This window comes from Rana temporaria, chromosome 3, assembly GCF_905171775.1.
Source record: "Rana temporaria chromosome 3, aRanTem1.1, whole genome shotgun sequence".
NCBI lineage: Eukaryota > Metazoa > Chordata > Amphibia > Anura > Ranidae > Rana > Rana temporaria.
The window spans coordinates 377,362,187-377,380,907 of record NC_053491.1 but is presented as its reverse complement, the minus strand read 5'-3'; the positions used below and the strand labels follow the sequence as shown (position 1 = coordinate 377,380,907).

At 45.2% G+C, this 18,721-nt stretch overlaps 1 protein-coding gene across 2 annotated transcripts in view; it reads left to right on the top strand.

The window, feature by feature from the left end:
- Window positions 1-12,891: 12,891 nt before the first annotated feature.
- The window catches only part of RASSF8 (Ras association domain family member 8), a 99,367-nt gene continuing 93,537 nt past the window's right edge, over window positions 12,892-18,721 (top strand). Inside the window, exon 1 of one of the 2 annotated variants that reach the window (XM_040345611.1) lies at window positions 12,892-13,142. The gene's annotated coding sequence lies outside the window, so the exon portion shown is untranslated. The remainder of the gene's footprint in view (window positions 13,143-18,721) is intronic. The other variant, XM_040345610.1, reaches the window with a different exon arrangement.

Genomic DNA, 18,721 nt, shown 5'->3' with positions numbered 1-18,721 from the left:
TTGAAGGGGTGGAGGGGTCAGCCTGTCAGTGCTCAGACCATACACTGCACACCGAATCAAATTGGTCTGCATGGCTGTCATCCCAGAAGGAAGCCTCTTCTAAAGATGATGTACAAGAAAGGCCGCAAACAGTTTGCTGAAGACAAGCAGACTAAGAACATGGATTACTGCAACCGTGTCCTGTGGTCTCATGAGACCAAGATAAACGTATTTGGTTCAGATGTCAAGCGTGTGTGGCGGCAACCAGGTGAGGAGTACAAAGACAAGTGTGTCTTGCCTACAGTAACGCATGGTGGTGGGAGTGTCATGGTCTGGGGCTGCATGAGTGCTACCGGCACTGGGGAGCTACAGTTCATTGAGGGAACCATGAATGCCAACATGTACTGTGACATACTGAAGCAGAGCATGAGCCCCTCCTTTTGGAGACTGGGCCGCAGGGCCATATTCCAACATGATAATGACCCCAAACACACCTCCAAGACAACCACTACCTTGCTAAAGAAGCTGAGGGTAAAGGTGATGGACTGGCCAAGCATGTCTACAGACCTAAACCCTATTGAGCATCCTTTTTAAACGCAAGGTCTCTAACATCCACCAGCTCTATGATGTCGTCATGGAGGAGTGGAAGAGGACTTCAGCGGCAACCTGGTGAACTCCATGCCCAAGAGGGTTAAGGCAGTGCTGCAACATAAAATATTGACACTTTGGGCCCAATTTGGACATTTTCACTTATGGGGTGTACTCACTTTTGTTGCCAGCAGTTTAGACATTAATGGCTGTGTGTTGATTTTTTTTGAGGGGACCGCAAATTTACACTGTAAAGCCTCATGCACATGATCGGACTTCCATCGGAACAAATCTGTGGATTTTTGTCCGAAGGGTGTTGGCCGTGAACTTGTTCTGCACACAGACAGCAAAACTTTTTCAGCAAACATTCACGACCCTTTGGGCAACTTCTGCTATTGTTGTCTGATGTTTAGCATTGGTTGGGAGCATGCATGTTTGTACTTTGGATTTTAGTCCGACGAATTTATTCGACGGAACACATTTGTTGTCGGACAATTTGAGAGCATGACCATCCAACATCTGTTGTCGGAAATTTCCGACAACAATTGTCTGATGGAGCATACAGACGGTTGGATTATCTGACAAAACACTTCCATTGGACAGTTGTTGTTGGAATATCCGATCGTGTGTAACGGACTTTATACAAGTTGTACACTTTTACATTGTAGCAAAGTGTAATTTCTTCGGTGTTGTCACATGAAAAGATATAATAATATTTGTACAAAAATGTGAGGGGTGTACTAACTTTTGTGAGATACTGTAGATAAATCGATAGATAATAGAGAAATAGATAGATTGATAGATAATAGAGAAATATATAGATAGATAGATAGGTAGGTAGATAGGTAGATAGAAGAGAAATAGATGGATAGACAGATCAATGATAGATCGATAGATAGATCGATAGATAGATAGATAGATAGATAGATAGATAGATAGATAGAAGTGAAATAGATGGATAGATAGATAGATAGATAGATAGATAGATAGATAGATAGATAGATAGAAGTGAAATAGATGGATAGATAGATAGATAGATAGATAGATAGATAGATAGATAGATAGATAGATAGATAAAAGTTAAATAGATGGATAGATAGATAGATAGATAGATGGATAGATAGATAGATAGATAGATGGACCATAGCAGTCGTGTCTGTAGGAAAGAGTTAAGGCAGAGCGTAGCCGTGCTCTCATTAATGACACAGGCGCTCGCCCCTCTCCTGCACTGCGCGGCCCTGGTGAATCACCGTCTTTTGTTACCGCCGCAGTCATTTCACTCGCAGCAGAAAATCCTACAATACTTAAAAAAAAAAAAAAGTCTTCCCGTTTCCACAGAAACCCCAAAATGTGCTTTCTTCCGCTAAACTCGATCTTCATTCCCGTTATGAAAAGCGATTTACAAATTAATTTGTTTCACACGACAATCAAAATTGTATTTTTTACACCAATGGCAACAATAAAGAAGCTTTGAAAACTGACTGATAAGAGGGAGCGAAGTGTGCGTAGACGTCTTATTGTGCATCACACACCAGAGCCGCTTCTTCACCCTCCATCACCAACAATGGATTTCTCACTTTTGGGTGGATACAGCCAGGACAGTCATACATGGAATGGGCAGACACTATGTAATGTGTATGGGAGTGTCCTGATAACACCGCCGCCCACTGTCATGAGAAAGGAGCGATCGGACACACAGCAGCAGTCATGAGCTCATCTCTCTTTTATATCTGGTTGGAGTTCAGCTTTAACTCTCCAGCATCTTCCAAACATGGACTTTTGTTAATTCAGTTTTAGGTGGAATGACCCTTTAGTGACACTAAACTCTGGTTGAAAAAAATATTTTCAAGTATGTATTCTTAACTCAAAAAATTCCCTTCTATTGCTCTGTCTCATCCAAATTCCCAAGCAACTTTTTTTTTCTATGCTGTGATCTGACTTCCTGTTAGAGGGTGGCTACGTTCATTCTGTATTTAGGAACATAGGGCCTAATCCTCAAAAACCCGGCGCAACGTAACTTTTGCCATTTAAGTTACACCGCCGCAAAATCTCTAACTAAGTGCCCGATCCACAAAGCACTTACCTAGAAATTTTGAGCGGTGTAACTTAAATCCGGCCGGCGCAAGGCGTTCCTCTTCAACTGGGGGCGATTCCCATTTAAATTAGGCGCGCTCCCGCGCCGGCCGTACTGCGCATGCTCGTGACGTCATTTTCCCGACGAGCTTTGTGGATCGCGACGGGTCAATAAAGTTGCATCGGGGAAAAAAAAAGATACGGCGGGAAAATATTTTTTTAAAACAAAAAAAAAACGCGTCGCTGGACAAAAGGGTCTGCTTTTACAAGGTGTAAACAGTTTACACTTTGTAAAAGCAGCCCTAATTTTACACATGCAACTTAATACTTACGGAGAAAAAACGAAGCTGAAAAGCTTTGTGGATCTCCGTAAGTGCTAATTTGCATACCCGAGGCAGCATTTCGACGCGAAATGGCCCCAGCGGCGGATGCGGTACATCCTAAGATCTTTGCATCCTAAGATCCGGCAGTGTAAGTCCCTTACACATGCCGAATCTTCTGTCTATCTCTTGGAAACTGATTCTGTGGATCAGTTCCAAAGATAGAAACAGGGATACGACGGCGTATCAGTAGATACGCCGTCGTATCTCTTTTGAGGATATGGCCCATAGACACACTCTCTTGCTTTCTCCTGAGACTATCAACATTTTGAAAAGATGGGAATGTCACACCAGCTTGTATAGTCCTTTTAAAGATTTTATTTTGCAACAGCCTACGCGTTTCAGGGGCTCAGCACTCCTCCTTAAAGTGGAGTTCCAGCCAAAAATGGAACTTCCACTTTTTGCAATCCCCCCACCCCTCACATTTGGCACCTTTCAGGGGGAAGGAGGGAGCAGATACCTGTGTAATACAGGTATTTGCTCCCACTTCCGGGCATAGATAACCTCGGTGATCGAGACGACCTACGCCACTTCCTGCGCCTACACTTTCCTCCCTCGCTGTCTTCTGGGAGACACACAGGTCTCAGAAGACAGCAGGGACCAGTAAGAACACGCAGCGCGACTTACACATGCGCAGTAGGGAACCAGGAAGTGAAGCCGCAAGACTTCACTTCCTGATTCCCGCACCAAGGATGGCGGTGGCAGCAGCTAAGAGCCGAGCGATTGATCGGCTTTGGCTGCCGACATCGCGGACACCCCGGACAGGTAATTGTCCATTTATTAAAAGTCATCAGCTGCAGTATTTGTAATTAATATTTTTTTTTTAGGCGGACCCCTGCTTTAATTGGACTAAAACTGACAATGAAGTACAAAAATTCATTAAAATGTGTTAAAAGTTAAATATATATATATATATATATATATATACACAAAATACACAAATACCGTGATGCGTTTATATTGGAACCAAAAAGGACACACACCATCTTTGAATTGAGAAGTGTAAAAACAAATAAAAAAAAATGTGTTCTTATTAAAGGCAGTAAAACAAAACAACACAAAAACAACAACAACAACAAAAAAAAGAGAACTATTTTTTCTTGTTCTTGTGTTGTTTTATTGCCACTTTTTTCTTTTTTGTTATACAATGGCATGTCTTTTTTTGGTCTAATAAGAATCCATCAAGGAAATTGCACTTTTATACTATATATATATATATATATATATATATATATATATATATATATTTATTTGTGAAATTTTGACATTAATATTGAAAATATGACTGATCATGCCAAAAAACTATTTTTTTATTTAAGGATGGCCATCACATGAAGCCATTTCTTATAACATCGTTTTTTGGATTCCTTTTAATGATAACAGAAATCATCCAAATGGCCTTAACAAAAAGTTTACATACCCTGGAATGTTCGGCCTTGGTACAGACACAGAAGGTGGCACACAGAAGTTAAAATGGCAATTAAAGGTTTATTTCCCACATTTGTAGATATTTAAATCACAATTACTGTCTGTGTATAAATAGTCAATGAGTTTGTTAGCTCTCACATGGATGTACTAAGCAGGCTAGAAACTGAGCCATGATGAGGTAGAAAAGAACAGTCAAAAGACCTGCGTAACAAGGTAATGAAACTTTACAAAGATGGAAAAGGATATACAAAGACATCAAAAGCCTTGAGTACTGTTAATCACTTATTAAGAAGTGGAAAATTAGGGGCTCTTTTTATACGAGCCAAGGTCAGGTAGACTGCTTAAAAAATATAATGTTTGGGGGTTCTAAGCAATTGTCTAGCAAAACAATGTCGATTTTTACATAAATGAGGAGTGTCAGAATTGGCACCGGGGCTGAAGTGGTTAATGAATTTCATTTTATCTCTCCCAAGGACAGGTTCACTTGAAATAAACCTGGTAAACATTACATTTGGTCTCTTCTTACTTAGTAGAAAATTTTTTTTTGCTCCTCGCCATTCCCCTCGCCGGGCTCTAAATAGGTGAATGCCTTTTCCCCCTAGGTAACCCAATTATAGAAGATGCAGAGAGAAAATAGTATTAAAAATAAATAAAAGGAAGAGTCTTTTCAGCGTCCGCTTGCCAATACGTGAAAGACAGTCAGCTCCTCAATTATCTAAAAGCGGTCATCCAATCTGCCTCTCGGTGGGGGGAGTCGCAAACTCCCAGACTGCCGGGACCTACAAATTAGGCGCATTGGAGAGACGGCACTTGGCGGCCTCTTCAGCCCCGGCCTCTCGGAGGAGAAGAAATTGGCGCTGACTTTTCCAATCAAAGAGGTGAAGAATTGATTTAACTGGAGGTCTTGTTAGGTGATGGAGGACAGATGACTTCCATCCACAGCGGACAAACAGAAAGGGCGGTTTTAGAAATGGACCATTTCCAGCATCAAAATTATTATTATTTTTTTTTATAATATATTAATACTATTTTTTAAAGGATTAAAAAAGCAAATTTTCTTGACTGCTGAGGCGCAATGATCCCAGGTACCCTTTACTACAAAATTCTGTACATAAACCTTCCTCCTTGCCCCTTCATCCCAATAAATAAACACTTTTACAACCATTAAGTTGGAAAGGGCAAGGCCACAGCTTTATTAAAGCAAACATAACGTTTTCAACATTCAACATTTTATAACCAGTGCCAGTCACAGTTGTACTGTGAGCACAATTCCAAAAGGGGGGGGGGGGGCTGTCCTTACCATAAGTGCTGGACAGGCCGCCTACTTCCGGTGTCCATAAAGGGCATGGCCCGCTACGGGCATTTTCTGCTGGCAAGGTCAAGAAAACCGCAGCAAGCTGTGACATACCATAACAAAAAAGGGGTGGAAGGGTAGGCAGCTCTTCCCAGCGCGCTTCCAAAAAGACCCAGAATTCCCTGGGGCGATCCCTTTTATCTGAGCTCAGGCCCAACCCATCCCCCAACTAGCCAATCCTTCCGTGACCACCGCCTTGTCCAGTACCTGGCCATGCCCCCATCAGTCAAGGCTCTCTTTCCCTAAAGGGCTCAAGAGGCCTTCATTTTGGATAGGTTGGCGAAGGGTTGAAGCTGACCTCCAGCCTTCCCCAGTTGTACAGACCCTTGATCTGTACTGAAATTGTTTACTTTGATTTCACTGCACACTCTGAGCTTCTCACAATGTGCATTAGAGGCTGCAACTAATCAGACAAAGCCCATCTCTTTTCCTGGCTGCAGGACCTCCAGCATCATATAAATCTTTCCTCCTCAGCCTAACCGCTCCTGGCCTGCCCCTTTCATAAATTGGATTTTAGTTCTTTCAATTATGGAGGATCAGCATGACCTGGAATCAGGGCCAGAACAAGGGGAAGGCAGGAGAGACGGTTGCCCTGGGCGCAATGGTTTACTGTAGGGATGGGGGCACCTTCCTTCTGTTGCAAAGCTGACAGGAGCAGTGACAGCGGCAGTGATTTTAACAAGTGAGTAACTGCTGGGTCCCCCCTTGAAATGTCTATTTTAATCTATTTTAATCTGTCCCTGTTTCAATCTAAGATTCCCCACCCCAGGGCGCGCGGAGTCTAAGGTCCAGCAGGTTTTCCCCAGAGCCTCTAGTGGTGAGGATGGCTTTCGATGCAGCTGAACCCAGGTCGCGGCCTCGAGGTTCCTACCCTATCTGTCCCTGTCTATTCATAATACCCTGGACATCACAAACAGGGGAGTAGTTTGGCATCTTTGCCCTGGGTGCTGGATGACCTTGTCCTGGCACTGCCTAGGGTGCAGCCTGCCTGAGAGTGCCCACTCATCCAAACTGGGATCCATCTATCAAGGCATTGTGATATTTGCCTAACTCCTTCAAGAGTCAGCCCACTGCTTGCATCAGAGCCGAGGGTTTGTGTACTACTACTGAGACAGGGTGCTGTGATGTTTTCAGGAGGCTATGTACATAAATCTGTTGGTCCTCCTACTAGCTATCCATTACATAGAGAAGCACAGAGACACAGTGATAACATCATCAGTCTAAAATAGCATATGTAATGAAAACGGAAATATTATATTTAAAAAAGATTATTAGTATGGTGATGAGGGGGAAAAAAAAGAACCAGGAAAGAAAATATAAACAGATTAAAGTTCATCTATGAAGCAAACTTCTGCAACCTCGGAGTGACCTGCCCCAGCATTGTGTGAGCGCAGAATTTACCTTTTGTCTTCAGGTAAAGCAGGAAACCAAAAATAAGTGAAAGTCACTGGAGGGAGACGGTACCTAGAATAGATGGAGGGAATTTTTTTGTGTTCTAAGATGCAGATCCAACCAGATGAAAAGCTGTCACTTGATGTACAACGCAATCCGCTCAGCTGGGATGTCTCTATTAACAAAGCCATCAGCCTCAGAGGGGATTGAAAAATGACCGCTCTGTAAAGTGGATCTATCAGGAGATACAGTTCTGTGCAAAAGTTTTATGCAGGTGTGAAAAGATGCTGTAAATTAAAGTGTATGTTACCCCCCCCCCCCCCCAAAAGAAAAAAATTGATCCTGCTCCTCTAAAGAATCGCTTCCCTAACACTGTCCCACCTCTCAGCCAATCAGGTGCATCGGGTCTGGTTACTGGTCACCTGATTGGCTGAAGCGACATCGAGGGTGGAGAAGACATTAAGGGGGCCTGGAGAGGACGGCGCTGACCCGAGGAAAGTAAGTGCTGGGCTGGTGGGTAACTGGCTGAATTAGGGGGCACAAACTGGTGGAAATTGGGGGCATAATCTGGCGGCAATTGGGGGCACAAACTGGCGGAAATTGGGGGCACAAACTGACGGCATTTGGGGGCACAAACTGGTGGCATAATCTGGCGGCAATTGTGGGTATAATCTGGTGGCAATTGGGGGCACAAACTGGCTGCAATTGGGGGCACAAACTGGCGGATATTGGGGGGACAAACTGGCTGCAATTGGGGGGACAAACCGGCTGCAATTGGGGGCACAAACTGGCAACAATTGGGGGCACAAACTGGCTGCAATTGGGGGCACAACTGGCTGCAATTAGGGGGGACAAACATGGCTGCATTTGGGGGCACAAACTGGCTGCAATTAGGGGGACAAACTGGCTGCATTTGGGGGCACAAACTGGCTGCAATTAGGGGGACAAACTGGCTGCATTTGGGGGCACAAACTGTCTGAAATTAGGGGGACAAACTGGCTGCATTTGGGGGCACAAACTGGCAGCAATTGGGGGCACAAACTGGCTGCATTTGAGAGGACAAACTGGCAGCATTTAAGGGGACAAACTGGCGGCGTTTGATGGGCACGTTGGCTGCGTTTAATGGGCACAGTGGCGGCAATTGATGGGTTTTTTTTTCAGTTTGTTTGCGCCTTCCCCAAAAATTTGGAGCACCAGCCGCCACTGCTCTAATCCTACAAAATCCCTGACATTGTGCAAGTGTAAATCCTTGTACACACGGTACGATTGTTGGCCAACCGAGCATCTGATTTTTGTCAAAAGGGTGTGTGCCAGGATCTTGTCTTGCATACTAAAGTTACACAAATTGTCGTGCCACAAACTCGAACGTAGTGACGTACTACGAGGAATTTCAGCTCTTGAGCTTCACGCTTTTGGGTCCCTTCTGCAAATTTTGTGTTTGGTGAGCAGTGATTCCGAGCATGCGTGTTTGTACTTTCAACTTTTGAGTGACGGATTTGTGTACTCTCCATACGAAAATCAGACGTGAAGCTGTTGTCTGGCAAAAATTTACTAGCCAACATCCAACATTTGTTGGCAGAAAATTGGACAATTGCCAAAAGGAGCGTACTAATGGTAAGATTTTAGGACAACGGTCTGTCAACAGATAATCCCCTTCCGAAAACCGTACCGTGTGTACGAGGCTTAGGAATTGAGGCCAAAGGGCAGTCACATCAAATATTGATTTAATAAAGATTTTTTTCTGTTCACTCACTTTGCATTTTATAAACTGATAAAAATAAACAATGAACATATATTTTTGAAAACATTCCTACAGACTTTCTTCACACTGTAAGGGGTTAGCTCGGTAGCGGGGTGTGTGATCCCCTGGATGGGTTCACTACACACTGAATTTATACAGACAGGCAGTCGAAGACGGTTGAAAGCAAAGATTTTGGTTTATTCTTCCATCTTGCTGGAAACAATTGCAAGCATCCAAACAGCATAAACACAATCAAACATAAAATAAACCCTGGCCACTTGGGGCGTCTACCTTCACCACACAGGAACCTATCTATGGAGTCTGGCACAGCCTAGTGCTGGACAGACACTGCTGGTCCTACAGCAGAAAAACAATAGTCTCTTGATTTTTATCACACAGAAAAATCAATCACCCCCTCAGAAGACTTTCAGCTACTGCTCTCCTTCACTTCAGAAAGCCTCCGGATGCAGAATATCAGTGGTAATCCTCTGGATTACTTATAGAGGCCTTAATTGCCTCATTCTGAACAGCTGAAGTTTTGCAACGCCCTTAAACCTTTCCTGGCTACTTTTGCAGCCGACGCCTAATAACAATTGGTGTATTGTCTAAACAAGGCAGAAATGTATCTCCCGTTTGTGACAACACCCACAGATTTACCTGACTTCCTGTCACAACACCTACCTAAAACTTTTGCACAGTACTGTATGTTCCATGCTTAGTCCATGCATGCTGACTTCAAGTAATGTGTAACACTTCAAGGTATTTATTCTCTCCCACAGAGATTATAGTACTCCCCTTAATAATATCTTCATCTGCTTTTCTTTTCCGGAGGATGGCACCATCTTTGCTCAGGCATCATCCAGGGTCACCATTTACTTTCTGGACTGAGATGCTGGGAATCCTGGTTCCTGTGTCGTTCTTGACTGTGTCCCAAAATGTCTGACACAGATCAGCCCCTTCTGCAGCCTCTCACCTTGTGACTTGATATAAAATTACAGCATTGCAGTCTGATCACTGGGGAAGGAGAGACTGAGGAAATGCTTCATTCTGCCTGCAGCAGACCGAAGACCTCATCTGAGCCTAGGCAGAGTCACTGGACTGAAGATAAAGGATGGATTTTAATGATAAAAGGTGGAGCTTTTTTTTTTAAATGACACTGTTGCTGTATATTGGGACACGTTTAGGAATTTATTTATGCAGACTTGTGAAGATTGAAGTGATTGTAAAGTCTTGTTTTTTTTTTTATAACAAACATGTTAACCCCCCACCCTCTGCCAACACCCGCTGTGATTGTTCACATTCGGAGTCTGTCATCAGATCCTGGGTAATGATTAATGGCCGGGTTCTGCTGATCGGCTGCGTCACAATCAACACAGGGCTCTATACAGAGGAGCAAGCTCTCTGTTTCTTATATCTGCAAAGCAGGGATAAGAAACAAAGAGATCTGTTGTAAAACATTGCACATTTTTAGGCCCACATTTAACCCCTTGATCACTCTAGATGTTAATTGCTTCCAAGCTGGTGTCATTAGTACAGCGACAGTGTGTAGTGTTATCACTGTATTAGTGTCACTGGTGATGTCAGTGGCAATTAGTCAGTCCCCCCCCCCCCCAATTGGTCAGTTAGTGTCATATAGCTCACTGCACTATCGCAGTCCCATTACAAGTCGCTGATCACCGGCATTACTAGTTACAAAAAAAAATGACAGCATATACTGATATGCCAATACTGGGGGTAATATTGCTTACATTGTTACCAATCATGGGGGGTAATATTGCATCAACTGGTTCCAATGCTGGGGGTTATTACTGAATCCACTGACCCCAATATTTGGGGTAACATTACATCCACTGGTACCAATACTGGGGATTATTACTGCATCCACTGGTACCAATGCTGGGGATTATTATTTCAACCACTGACTCCAATACTGGGGGTAATAGTGCATCCAATGGTGCCAATGCTGGGGGTTATAATGGCAACCACTAACACCAATACTGGGGGTAATATTGCATACACTGGTACCAAATCTGGGGGTAATATTGCATCAACTGGTTCCAATGCTGGGGGTAATATTGCATGCACTGTCGTCAATGCTGGGGGTTATTATTGCATTCACTGACTCTAATACTGGGGATGTAATATTGCATCCACTGGTACCAATGCTGAGGGTTTTTATTGTATCAACTGATATGACAATACTGGGGGTAATATTGCTTACATTGTTACCAATTCTGGGAGTAATATTGCATCCACTAATACCAATGCTGGGGATTATTATTGCATCCAATACTGGGGGTAATATTGCATCCAGTGGTTCCAATGCTGGGGTAATATTGCATCCACTGGTACCAATGCTGGGGGTTATTTTTGCAACCACTGACTCCAATACTGGGGGTAATATTGCATCCACTGGTACCAATGCTGGGGGTTATTTTTGCAACCACTGACTCCAATACTGGGGGTAATATTGCATACACTGGTACCAAATCTGGGGGTAATATTGCATCCACTGGTACCAATGCTGGGGATAAATATTGCAACCACTGACTCCAATACTGGGGGTAATATTGCATCCACTGGTACCAATGCTGGGGGTTATTATTGCAACCACTGACTCCAATACTGGGGGTAATATTGCATCAACTGGTTCCAATGCTGAGGGTAATATTGCATGCACTGACATCAATGCTGGGGGTTATTATTGCATTCACTGACACCAATGCTGGGGGTAATATTGCATCCACTGCTGTCAATACTGGGGGTAATATTGTATCCACTAATGCCAATACTGGGGGTAATATTGTATCCACTAATGCCAATACTGGGGGTAATATTGTATCCACTGATACCAGTGCTGGGGGTTATTATTGCATTCACTGACACCAATACTGGGGGTAATATTACATCCACTGACATCAGTGCTGGGGGTTACTATTAACAAATGAGCATTTCTCCTGCTTTCATTTCAATGTGCTTTGCTGCAAAAAATGCCAATTACAGTGTTTTATGCATCCGCATAGATAAAACAGGAATAAGAGAAAATGATGGGAGCATTGGAATTACTAAAATAAATCACACATTTTAACAGGAAAGTTCAATTCTGATCTGAATTAATTTAGGGATCGGTCACGAGAAGGTGGTGCGGGAAATCCTTTTCCATGCGTGTTTCCCACGCAGCATTCCAAATATATATATTCCTAAGGACGCCTCTAGCCCAGATCACAATGGCAGTGCGTTTGCCTGCACTGGATCTCATGCAGTGCCATGCAATTTGGTGCCGTATGTTTCTGAAATTGTAGCGCATGCATTACATATTGTGTGATTTAAATGAATGCGCTAAAAATCGCAGCGCGTGGAATTGCACAGGAATTGAGCAGAAAGCGGGAGCACGTTCCTGTGCAATTCAGCCTAATTTAAATGATAACGTTCTAATTATGCCCTTGATTCGTTTGCAGTAAACCAGTATTGGGGGCAGTCTGGCATTTTTGCCCTGGGCACCAGAAGATCCTGTGCCATCACTGATCAGGACCCCCCAGACTGTAACTTGCAGACTTTACTGGCGGTATAGAGGGTTCTGCTCACAATCACTGATCACCACTAGAGGGGGTATATTTTAGGCTGCAGAATATGCAAAATATGGAACAGCAAACAAGTAAACATGTGAAAGTCACATTAAAAAAAAAGACTCTCGTGTAAAAGTTACTGAAAATCTCTGCTCTCCAATCACTTGAAAACGAAGAGCACCATGTAAGGTATTGGGAAGGAAGGATAGTATACGGGGGGCACGGTGAGGGTCCGTCTCCGGTAATCAGGACACTGGAAGCTGTGCGGAGTGCAGAGAAAACTTTCTACAGCCTGAAGGAGAACGGGAGAGTGGGCGGGGCTGCGAGCCTACAGGAGGCGGGGCTGTCCACTCTCGGGAATGTCTCATGGGAAGGGCGGGGTCACTAAGTGACAGGGGCGGAGAGAAGGCGGAGCTTAGCTCTCCCGCATTGACACTGTAGAGTGCGTCCAGCACAGAGCGCAGTGATCTCCTCCTCCATCACACAGCCCGGAGATAGAGAGAAAACACAACACAACTTCTACAAGTAACTTTCCCCGCACTCACTCCGTCCCCGGGATCTCTCCAGGATTACACCGACCCGGACAGTGTGCAGCCCGAGAGCCGAGAGCAGCATCCGGACTCACTGCGGATTCCACAACTGTGAGTAACTCCGAGCCGTGTGTGTGAGAGAGAGAGTGTGTGAGAGCTACTCCATCCCCCCAATCTGTACTCCCCGCACTGTGCCCCAGCCTGAGATCAGAGCAGTGCTAACTTCCCCCCCCACCCCCCCCCCCCCTCAGTGTAATATTGTATCACTACTACACCCCCCCAGTGTAACATTGTATCACTACTACCCCCCCAGTGTAACATTGTATCACTACTACCCCCCAGTGTAACATTGTATCACTACTACCCCCCCCCCAGTGTAACATTGTATCACTACTACACCCCCCCAGTGTAACATTGTATCACTACTACACCCCCCCAGTGTAACATTGTATCACTACTACCCCCAGTGTAACATTGTATCACTACTGCCCCCCCAGTGTAACATTGTATCACTACTGCCCCCCCAGTGTAACATTGTATCACTACTGCCCCCCCAGTGTAACATTGTATCACTACTACCCCCAGTGTAACATTGTATCACTACTACACCCCCCCCCCCCCCAGTGTAACATTGTATCACTACTGCACCCCCCCCCCCAGTGTAACATTGTATCACTACTCCCCCCCCCCCCCCAGTGTAACATTGTATCACTACTACCCCCCCAGTGTAACATTGTATCACTACTACACCCCCCCCCCAGTGTAACATTGTATCACTACTGCACCACCCCCCCCCAGTGTAACATTGTATCACTACTGCACCCCCCCCCCAGTGTAACATTGTATCACTACTGCACCCCCCCCCCAGTGTAACATTGTATCACTACTGCACCCCCCCCCCCAGTGTAACATTGTATCACTACTGCACCCCCCCCCCCCAGTGTAACATTGTATCATTGATTATCCAAATGCAACCATTTATCACTACATTGTTGCTACAAAGAAGTCCCCCTCAGCCTGTATCCCCTCCAGAGGAGCCTCCTATCCCTGGTTTTGGCTGCAGGGCAATTCCTGTGACTGAACCCCAAATATCGGGTTGTACTTTTCTGGGTCCCCCAAGTCTTGTGGTGTTCTGTATCCTGTGTGTCCTCCAGTATCTGGCGTCTTCCTACTCCATGGAGTGACATGTGTGAGCGGTCCCTCTGCTCTTCCTCATTGGTCTCTGCTGCCCTGATTGGACCCCCAAATCCTTCTGCCATCCAATCCTAGATCTGGACACCCTGTGTGACCCCAGTGTGAGACGGGACCCCCAAAACCATATTCTTGTTCCGGATTCAGATTACCTGGACCATATTCTTTGTGCTGTACCCACAATTTACTGCCCTCCCTGAACCCCACAACAGTCTGAATAGTACCCCACCACTGTGAGCAAGAGCTGTACCCCTCGCCCTGTACCCCCACCAATGTGAGCAGGAGCTGTACCCCGGCCAATGTGAGCAGGAGCTGTACCCCCACCAAGCTGAGCAAGAGCTCCCCCCCCCCCCCCCCCCCTCCACTGTAGAGTAGCTGGATGATACCCCTCACTGCTCCCACAACAGACAGATGAATACCTCTTACCCTGTACCCCACCAAACAATGTACTTCTCTCACTGTACCCCATAACTGGGGCCTACATTGTGCTGCCAAAGTTCCCCACCAAAATCATCTTGGGTAAACTCTTGCTCTTTGCACTTATACAACAATGGGTGCAATTTACTGAAACTGGAGCAGCTTTGCATCGTAACCAATCAGTGTCTATCTTTGTTCAGTTAAGCTTTGAAAATGAAAGATGGAAGCTGATTGGAGCAGCTGTGCATGGCAGGCAGATTCTGACTGCTCTAGTCTTAAATTCCTCCCAATGGGTTCTCACTGCCAGGTAAAAAGCATTGGCCCAGATTCAAGTAGAATCGCGCAATATTTGCGTGGGCAAAGAGCAAATTTTTTTCTCTGCGCCCATGCAAATATTGCGCTTTGCTCGCGATTCACGGAGCAGTTGCTCCGTAAATTGCGCGGGCAATATGCTAAGCAGCCGGGCGCAAGGCTGCCTAATGTAAATGATCCCGCCGGGGGCGGGAATCATTTAAATTAGGCGCGCTCCCGCGCCGAGCGAACAACGCATGCTCCGTCGGGAAACTTTCCCGACGTGCATTGCGGCAAATGACGTCGCAAGGACGTCATTTGCTTGTAAGTGAACGTGAATGGCGTCCAGCGCCATTCACGGTTCACTTACGTAAACGACGTGAAATTTGAACGTCGCGAGCGAGAGGCGCAGCTATACTTTAGCATTGGTTGCCCCTGCTATAGCAGGAGCAACCTTGCGCTAAAGGCGCCGTACGGAAACTCCGTACCTTGCGTACGCAGGGCCCGCGTAACTTTTGTGAATCGGTGGTAGTATGCAATTTGCATACTACACGCCGATCACAAAGGCCGCGCCCCCTAGCGGCCAACGCAAGAATGCAGCCTGGGATGTGAAGGCATAAGGAGGCTTATGTTTGTCACATCCTAGGCTGCATTCGGTGTAACGAGGTTCCTGAATCAGGAGCACTCGTTACACCGGAGCAAGTAAGCACTTGCGCCGCGCAACTATGGTTGCGCGGGCGCAAGTGCTTCTTGAATCTGGGCTATTGTGAGTAAGGTGTATGCTTCATACTACCTCCCCCAGCATGTCGGCACTACTTCTGACTAGTGCATAAAGTGCCCACCTTGTACCCGGGTACCTACATTGTGTTCAGAGTGCACCATCGCCATAGTATAGATACATTCTAGCCATGGGGTAGGCAACCTTTGGCGCTCCAGCTGTTGTGGAACTACATTTCCCATGAGGCATTGCAAGGTTGGCAGTTACAATTACTCCCAGAGGCATGATGGGGTTGTCAGTTCTGCAGCAGCTGGAGTGCCACAGGTTGCCTACCCCTGTTCTAGCCTATCCTCATTTACATCTATTCTCATCTACCTGCCTATAATAATTTACATCTATTCTACACCTCTCTCTACCTGCCTATAATAACAGAAATCACAAGTCTCCAAACTTTCTAAACAAAAGTCCAGGAGTAGTGCCCCCGTTTTGGGTGCCGGTGGAGGGAGTAGTGCCCCCGTTTTGGGTGGAGGGAGTAGTGCCCCCGTTTTGGGTGGAGGGAGTAGTGCCCCCGTTTTGGGTGGAGGGAGTAGTGCCCCCGTTTTGGGTGGAGGGAGTAGTGCCCTCGTTTTGGGTGCCGGTGGAGGGAGTAGTGCCCTCGTTTTGGGTGCCGGTGGAGGGAGTAGTGCCGGTGGAGGGAGTAGTGCCCCCCGTTTTGGGTGGCGGTGGGAGGAGTAGTGCCCCCCGTTTTGGGTGCGTGTGGAAGGGAGTAGTGGCCCCGTTTTGGGGGCCGGCGGGAGGAGTAGTGCCCCCGTTTTGGGTGCCTGTGGAAGGGAGTAGTGCAAAACAAGCATAGCGCCATAGTTTGGCAACTGCTGATCTAGATCTATTTTGCTCCTCTACCTGTCTGTTATACTATTATTCAGGCTTTATAAAGCTCCGACAGTTTGCACAGCGCTTTACACAAGGGCAGACAGTACAGTGACCTTACAATCAGACTTCTCCCCAGAGATTCCCTTCCAGTAATATTGTGTATAAACCTTGTTACACCAACTAATCCTTTCTAATCACATTTAAGCTGCATCTCTACATACCCATTTCTGCAGCTAGACGGTCATGCTGGGACTTGTAGTACCTTGAAGGTTCCAGTCTGACCTGCCATTGCCCCTCAGTACATTCTATATAGTGATATGTTGGGTGTTTGGGATATTTAAAGGGGCAGCAATGAATGTTTTTATAGTGATCTAGTGTATTCCTGGACTCGCTTTGTCCCGTCTTGCCCACCAGACATGATCACTTTGACATCCGATGAACTGCAAGTGGCAGCCAGCGGTGTGCAGGTTCCGACTTGTCCTTGTAACGGCTGTGACACTCCTATTTCTATCCCGTCTTGTAAGGACATAATTGTCTTCTTACTACAACATCCAGGCAGAGCTATCCACGAGACTTATCGCTTCCAGGGACACTGCTGCCGAGTCCATTCAAAGCCCCATTACCTTCATGTAAACAATATTCGGTCCCATTATACTGGAATGTAAACACCATTTCCACTTGGATATATCTGTAGATATGGTGTGCAATTCTTATCACCTTGGCCCACAAAGTAACTTCATAATTCAGTGCGCAAAGTTGGAGTTTTATCATTTCTGAACACTTTTAGGACGTGTCACCGTACCTTTAAATAGTGGGCAGTTGGCACTTTTACATACGTCTCGTCTGCACCATGGGTCAATTTGCTGATTCTTTCATATAAGGAGTGGAGAGATTTAAAAGCTGTCAAAAGAAAATATCCGGGGAGTCTGCCAAGTTTTTAACAGGAAACATTTGTAACCAACTTCCTTCTTGGATCAAAGGGATAAACTTCTGTGTGTGTAAGAGCCGGTTCACACTGGGGCGACTCGTCAGGCGACTCAGCCGCCTGACGACTCGCGTCCCATTCTATGCAATAGAACCGTTCTAATGGGAGCGACGTAAGTCGCTCCGACTTAGAAAAAGGTTCTTGTATGACTTCGGGGGCGGCTCGGGGCGACCTGCATTGACTTCTATACAGAGGTCATTTTGCAGGTCGCCTCTGAAGTCATTGCGGAGTCGCCCCCGAAGTCATGCCGCCTAAGTGTGAACTGGCTCTAAAGAGAAAATCTGGCAGTCTGCCAAGTTTTCAACGACATGAAACATTGTAACTAACTTCCTTCTTGGTTCAAACTTCTGTGTGTAAATGCAGGAAGTTTAACCACTTAGTCTGATGCCGCGTACACACGACAATTTTTTTTAAATTGGTCATTAAAAACGATCGTGTGTAGGCTCCAAAGCATTTTTCTCGACGTGAAAAAATCGCCCATTAAAAATTTAGAACATGCTTCAAATTTTTCTCGCTGTTTTTCACATCGTGAAAACGGGTCGTGTGTAGGCTTTAACAAACGTGCATGCTCAGAAGAAAGTTATGAGACGGAAGAGCTTGGTCTGGTAAAACTAGCGTTTGTAATGGAGATGGCACATTCGTAACGCTGTAACAGACTGAAAGCGCGAATCGTCTCTCACCAAACTTTTACTAACACGAAATCAGCAAAAGCAGCCCAAAGGGTGGCGCCATCCGAATGGAACTTCCCCTTTATAGTTCCGTCGTACGTGTTGTATGTCACCGCGCTTTGCTCGAGCATTTTTTTGGCAAGGCAGGTTTGACAAGAATCGCGTTGAGAAAAACGTAGTTTTTTTTCCATGACATTAACAACGGTCGTGTGTATGCGGCATTAATCTTTTTCTGACATTTTGTTTCTTAAGGTAAAATCAATATTTTTTTACTAGAAAATTACTTGGAAAATTACTTAGCTAGAGAATAAAATGTCAAGTTCTGCAATATTTTATGTCACGCTGTATTTGCCCAGCGGTCTTTCAAATAATTTTTTTGGGGAAAAAATACACTTTAATGGAGAAAAAAAAAAAAAACGAAACGGTAAAGTTAGCCTAATTTTTTTTTTTTTTTTGTTTGAATGTGAAAGATGATGTTACGCAGCGAGAATCATGATCTATCTTCTAAGCAAAAAAATTGCGATTCTCATTTTAGCCAGAATCGTGCAGC